We start from the raw sequence: 6,525 nt of genomic DNA on the forward strand, positions 1-6,525 counted from the left end.
AGGAAAAAATACCAATCCTTGGATTTCAATTTTCAAAACAAAACAATGAACAATAACATGGTAAAATAAGCATGTGAATTTCTTCAACTAAAACAAAACCACATAATATTTCAAATTATCAGGACATTCAAAAGAATTTTTCATAAAAACACGTGGTTGTAGCAATATTTAGAACCAAGAGTTCAAATCTTTAGACAACCTAAGAAATAAAAGCTAAATTTCTAGAGAAAAATATCCTTTAAAAAAAAAACATGCAAATAACCATCATAATATACCAAGTTGTAGAACATGATCATAACTTTCTTTGTTTAAAGAGCAAAAATGGTAACAATTCACCACAAAATTCAGAAATCAAAAGAGAATTTTTTTAAGAAAACCCCTCAAAGTTGTAAGAGCTAAGGGTGTGATTGGATAGATAGGGGAGAAAAGAAAAGAAAAGAAAGGATAATATTAGTTAGAAAAGAAGAGAAAAGAAAAGAAATGATAGTAATAATTTCTACTCGTGTTTGGATAGATATGGAAGAAAAGAAATGAAAAGATAATTATTCTTATTTGGATAAGATAAAGGAGAGAAAATAAAAGAAAGGATAGGGACCAAATTACTGTCCTAGCCTTTCATAACCACTTCACACATTATCCATTTCCAAAATCTCACATAGGATATTTTGGAATGTTTCTTTCTGATAGTTCAATGCAATGGGTAAAAACAAAAGTAAATATATATATATATATATATATATATATATAATGAAAAAGAAAAAAATAAAAATAATAGGTGAAAACAAAATTAGGACATAAATGGAATAACTTTTCTGTATATTGATTTGTGGAGGGTATTTTTGGTATTACCAATTAATCACTTACTCCACTATCCTTTCTCTCCCTATCTTCTCAAAGTGGGAGAGAAACCAAATGAGGAATAAGGAGCCTATCCTCTCTTCTCTCTCCATTTAACCCACCCAAACACACTCCCACCCTATTTTTTCTTTTCTTTTATCTCTCTATCCCTCCAAACAACCCTACCAAACACACCTACCAAACACACCCTAAAGAAATTCCTACCAGGATATGACAATTGAAAGCTTCGTTTTCTCCTTTCTTTTTAGCCTTTTCTCTCTCTTTCCCCGTCTCTTTCTCTCTCTAGAAATCACATGGTTGTGCTCCCTCTTTGTCTCTCTAAAACTCTCGGCCGGACCATTTTTCTCTCTTTCCCCGTCTTTTTCTCTCTCTAGAAATCACACGGTTGTGCTCCCTCTTTGTCTCTCTAAAACTCTCGGCCGGACCTTTCTTTTCCCACCCTATTCTTTCTCTGTTTCATCCTCTCAACTGTATTGTCTCCACCAAAGAAAAAGACCAAGGCTAGAAGTGTGTTTTGGGGCAAAATGTGTGTGTCCCTTATGCATGTGCAAGGGCATGTGTCTTTTGAACCTATTTTGGGGCTAACATTTGAGTTCACTATCCCAATCTTACATAATGTCACAAACCTCCCCCACAAGCAAATAAAAATGCAACAAGGACCTTCACTTTAAATCCCACATTTAAGAAAAATCACATCAAGTTACCTCACATAAAATATAATAAAAATCTATACTTAAATCTCCTAATTACTAATACAAAGTCTCCAAAATTAAATTGATCATACAATTAATCAAGTTTAAACCTTAAATTAAAAATTCAGGGTGTTACAAACAAGCTTTCATTTTGCCTTTTGCAACTGCTCCACCTAACATAATACTTCCCAATAAAACATAGAGATTATTTACCTTCTTTCCCAAAAGCATGATACATGGCTCTTTTCTAATCTTCATCAACCCATTATTTACTTCACACCAACAACCTTTCGAATCCAAAGTCCCTATAGAAATTACATTCCTTTGAACACTTGGAACATGACATACATTCATTAAGGTCCTTATCAATCCATTCATTGTCTTGATTTTGATTGTTTGAATTCTCACATCACTAGAAAAATTATTCTCCATAAATACTTTACCAACTTCAAGTTTGTAGGAGGTAAACCACTCTTTATGAGGACATATATGAAAAGAATAAGAAAAATCAAGTATCCACTCTTTAGCTTCTTTCTTGATATCAACAATTAAAAGGGCTTTATCAACATCATTTCCCCCACTCGTATCCTCAGACACAAGATGCATTCTCCTTTCCTTTTGGAAAGCACCACTTAAGATGCCGCTTTACCCCACTATTGAAGCACATTTTCTCCGATAATGGCATAAAATTCCTTGGAGATCCAAACTTCTTCTTTTCTTATGCAATAAGTGCATAAGACTCATTATGTTTATCTTCACCATTCAACTTTTCATTGAGCATAATACACTCTTAACTTATTCAATCGTGATGGTATTTCTCCAATACAACAAAGTATTTAATAAATGCTTATAAGTAGAGCATACCGATGTCAACAAGATAATAGATTTATCCTCGTCACTCAACTTAACATCTATATTAAATAAGTCACAAACAATCTTATTAAACTCACCAAGATGTTCTTGTAAGCTTACACCTTTCTTTCTAAGAAAGGAGTACAACTCTTGTTTTCGGAGTGAGATTTGTTGACCTAAAGGTCTTAACCTGAGGGCAATCTAGTAATTTTGATTCTTACAACTCATTAACGGTGTTTGATCACTAATGTTTACATTAAGTGTTGTGTTAGATGAGTACATGATGAGCGTTGAAAAGTGCGCATTTAAACCCCTTAAGCTTAGGTATTCTAGAACATTTATCTATCTTATTTTCCCCGCTTTGTATTGATTTCATGTTATTTCCATTTTTAAGTACTTATCCCTAAAATAAGCTAACTCAGCCAAATAAGAGCAGAAATGAAGCAATTTTGGGATGAATCAAAGAAAGGAGCAAAGTAGAACAAAATGAAGCAAATGGTGGAATTTCAGCAACTTCGATCGATCTCAAGAAAAGTTCGATCGATCCAACTTTCATCGATCTAAGCACTTCAAGATGGATCTGAGCCATGTTTGTCCCTATTCAAAGATCGCAAAGTTCGATCGATCTAACTTGATTCTCTGATCGATCGAACTTTCTTGTCCTAATCTACATGCTAGATCTTATCCAGCTGTACCACCCTGCTAACCACTTTTGTCCTTTTCCCAAAAATATCTTCAAAATATCTCAGATTTGTTTTATCCAAAAAGGTGCCGCCATAGACGATCGATCCAGCTTCAATTCGATAGATCTCAGCCATGTTCGATCGATCTCACCACAAGTTTGATCGATCGAACTTTCCAAATCTCGAGAAAATCCAAATTATAGTTCATTAAAAGTTGTCTCATATCTAATCATTGGAGCAATATTTGGTGTACTAGTCCAGCTCATTTGGGATGATATTTGACCTACCTATATAAGGAATATGAGCCACTTTTTGAGATATACTTTTGGGAGGAGAGACTTTTGATACTTGGGAGGCACAATTTTCATATCTTAGCAAGGAAGAAAGGAGAGGAGGAGGCTAGATACACAAGCTTGGAGTTCTTCCATCAACCAAGAAGAGGAGCAATCTCTACCATGGAGTTAGCCCTTGAGGGTTGGAGGACACCATCCATGAGTGGTTAGACATCCTCTTGGGGCTAGAGTTAGCCCTAAGCATACTTTCTACATCTTGATTTATGTATTTTTGAGGGGATTTGTATTGTGATACATGTTTTGACACTTTTATATATATAGATCTTGTTTATTCAATGATTTATATGGTTTAATGCTTCCAATTGATCATTTCATTCTATCCATATGTCTATGTATGCTAGAATAGATGTTTATGTGTTTGTCTCTATTTCTTGTGTTATTGATGCATGTCTATGTGTATTAATGCTATAGATCTAGAGATTGTCAAGATATAGTCCTTCATGGAATGTTCTTGTGGTTTATTTGATGGTTCATACTCATTTCTTGATGGATTGTACCTTTCCCTTAGTTTAATTAGTTTAATTTCATGTCATTAGCTTAATTGTAGTGTAGTTGTAGTTTAGATGTTAAATGGGAGGACAATCCATGCTTGTTGTTTGATATTCCATACTTATAAAAGTAAGTAACATATATCTCTAAACTTGTGATGTTTTTGGTTATGAGCTTAAAGAAAGGATTAATGGCTTAATTTGATATGTTGTGCTATCCACCATGATGCTTAGATAATATATACTTAATTTGTCATCCATGCTTGTTGAAATCAACCATACACACACACTATGCTGCAATACATGTTTTCCCCTCATTAATCATTCATTAAGGGTGTAGAAAAGCTATGCTTAGTGGTGATCCCTAAATTCCAAGATCTCTCTCTTATTTTCTCTCATTTATATTTAATTGCCTACTTTAGTTTAAATTACATCTTAGTGTAATTCAACCACCAACCAATCTTTTGATCACTCGACCTATTAATCATAATCTTGATTCCTTAACCTTGTACGACCCACCAATCCCTTGGGACGATCCCTACTTGCTCTAACTATATTTTTAGTGAAAGGTAGTAATGGCAATTTCTAAATGTAAAACTTGGCCACATTCATCATAGCTCTACACCATTATCTTTTGGTATCACAAACCGTGGGGTTTCGTGGGTGACGACTCGGGGCACACCAAGTTTTTGGCGCCATTGCCGGGGATTGATTAAAGGCAACGTCGTATTTGTGGAATCAATTTGGAATTAGTACTCTTTTGATCATGTCTTTATTTTGTTTTTTATTTTTCTTTTAATTACTCATTGTGTTTATTCTTGTTTGACTAGGAGTATTGAGCTAGGAAGCAAGTAAAGGAGCATTCAAGCGAATGAGCTAAGCAAAAGAAGGAAAAGGCTAAAAATCTAAAAATTTGCAAAGCTAAAATTGAAATTGAAGTGCTAAAGGACCATTTGTGAGCTCTTTCTTAACTCAATCTCTAGTTAAATCGTCGGCCCGTGTGGAGGCTTGTATTTCAATTCTTAGATTAATCGTGAGCCCACGTGGAAGCAATTTACTTTTCTTGCATATTGTTGATAGCATGGGAGTATGGGAACATTGTATGTGGAGGAAGTTTGTTGATTGTTGATTTGTTGTGAAGTTGAAGTGTTTGTCATTATTGCTTGTTGTGTTGTATTGTGCATGCATGGTCGTAGATCATTGAGACCTACTTTTGTCCCTCTAAATTTTCATATTGAATCCGTTGTTCGAAACCCTAGGGGAAGAGGAAGTTCTAGTCAATCTATTTCATCAATGGAAGGACATAATGAAGACCATGTGGAGGACCTTGGTTACATAGAGCAACAAGGCATCCTCCACCCCAATGTGCATCATGATAACATGCAAGTACCATTAGGCATGCCGAGGCCATTCATTCATCCACTACAACAACAAGGCCAAGTTCCATTAGGAATGCCAAGGCCAATCTATGCTCCACCACCTCCCATCATTCAAGGCAATCAAGGTGCCCATGTTGCACCTCCAATTGCTAATCCTCCCCTTGCTTTAAGAGCTCACTATGTGCCTAATGAATACAATGCACCCATATGCATTCAATTGCCACCATTTAGAGCACACCACTATGAGATCAAACCACAAACCATTCAAATGCTTCCTAACTATCATGGACTTCCAAGTGAAGAACCTTACAAGCATTTGGATGAGTTTCTTAAAGTATATTCCACCGTGAGATACACGGACATGCCGGAAGAGGTCTTAAGGCTTAAAATTTTTCCATTCATCCTTAAAGACAAGGCTAAATATTGGTTTAACAATTTTAGACCTTTTTCAATAACTTCTTGGGCAGAAATGCAACAAGAGTTCTTGAAGAAGTACTATCCGGTTTCTAAGACCAATTCCATGAGAACCTCAATTTGGGAGTTTTCACACGGGGATGGGGAAATGTTCCATGAGGCATGGGAAAGATTCAATGAATTGCTTAAGAAGTTTCCACATCATGACATGCCCAAATGGCAATTAGTTCAATATTTCTTCGAGAGCTTATCGGACAATTACAAGGGCATGGTTGATGCTTCCATGGGTAGCTCTTACATTAATAGGTATGATGATGATGTGTGGCGTCTTTATGAGAGCATAAGTGAAAATTCTTTGCATTGAACTTTATCTTCTAAGAATGGTAGGAATTCAAATGGAAGGAAAAGTGTTCGCTTACTTCAAGTCGACCATTCTAATGAAATAGCCGCTGAGATGAAATACTTATCTCAAAGGTTTGATCAATTCTTGATCAACCAAAACTCGGCAAATCAACTATCTTCCATCCTTAACCATTCCCATCATGCATCCAATGAGACATGTATGACTTGTTCAAGTGTTTTACATTCTACTTCCAATTGTCCCCATGGACATGTGCAAAGTGAGCATCATGAACAAGTCAATGCAACTTTTGTTAATCAAGGGAACAATCCTTATGGCAATCATTATAATCCTAGTTGGAGGAATCACCCAAATTTCTCTTAGAAAAGCCAAGGGGAAGGCTCAAACCCTCCCCAAGGTGGTTTCCAAGGAAAGTACATTCCACCTCCACTACAAAGCCAAGGTT

At 35.6% G+C, this 6,525-nt stretch overlaps 1 pseudogene; it reads right to left on the bottom strand.

Annotated features, from left to right (window-relative positions):
- Nucleotides 1–5,830: 5,830 nt before the first annotated feature.
- LOC132310655 (small nucleolar RNA R71) lies at nt 5,831–5,929 on the bottom strand (annotated as a pseudogene).
- Nucleotides 5,930–6,525: the final 596 nt, after the last annotated feature.

This window comes from Cornus florida, unplaced genomic scaffold (assembly GCF_030987335.1).
Source record: "Cornus florida cultivar Cherokee Brave unplaced genomic scaffold, ASM3098733v1 CherokeeBrave_3.0.0_Hap2_Chr05, whole genome shotgun sequence".
Lineage (NCBI taxonomy): Eukaryota > Viridiplantae > Streptophyta > Magnoliopsida > Cornales > Cornaceae > Cornus > Cornus florida.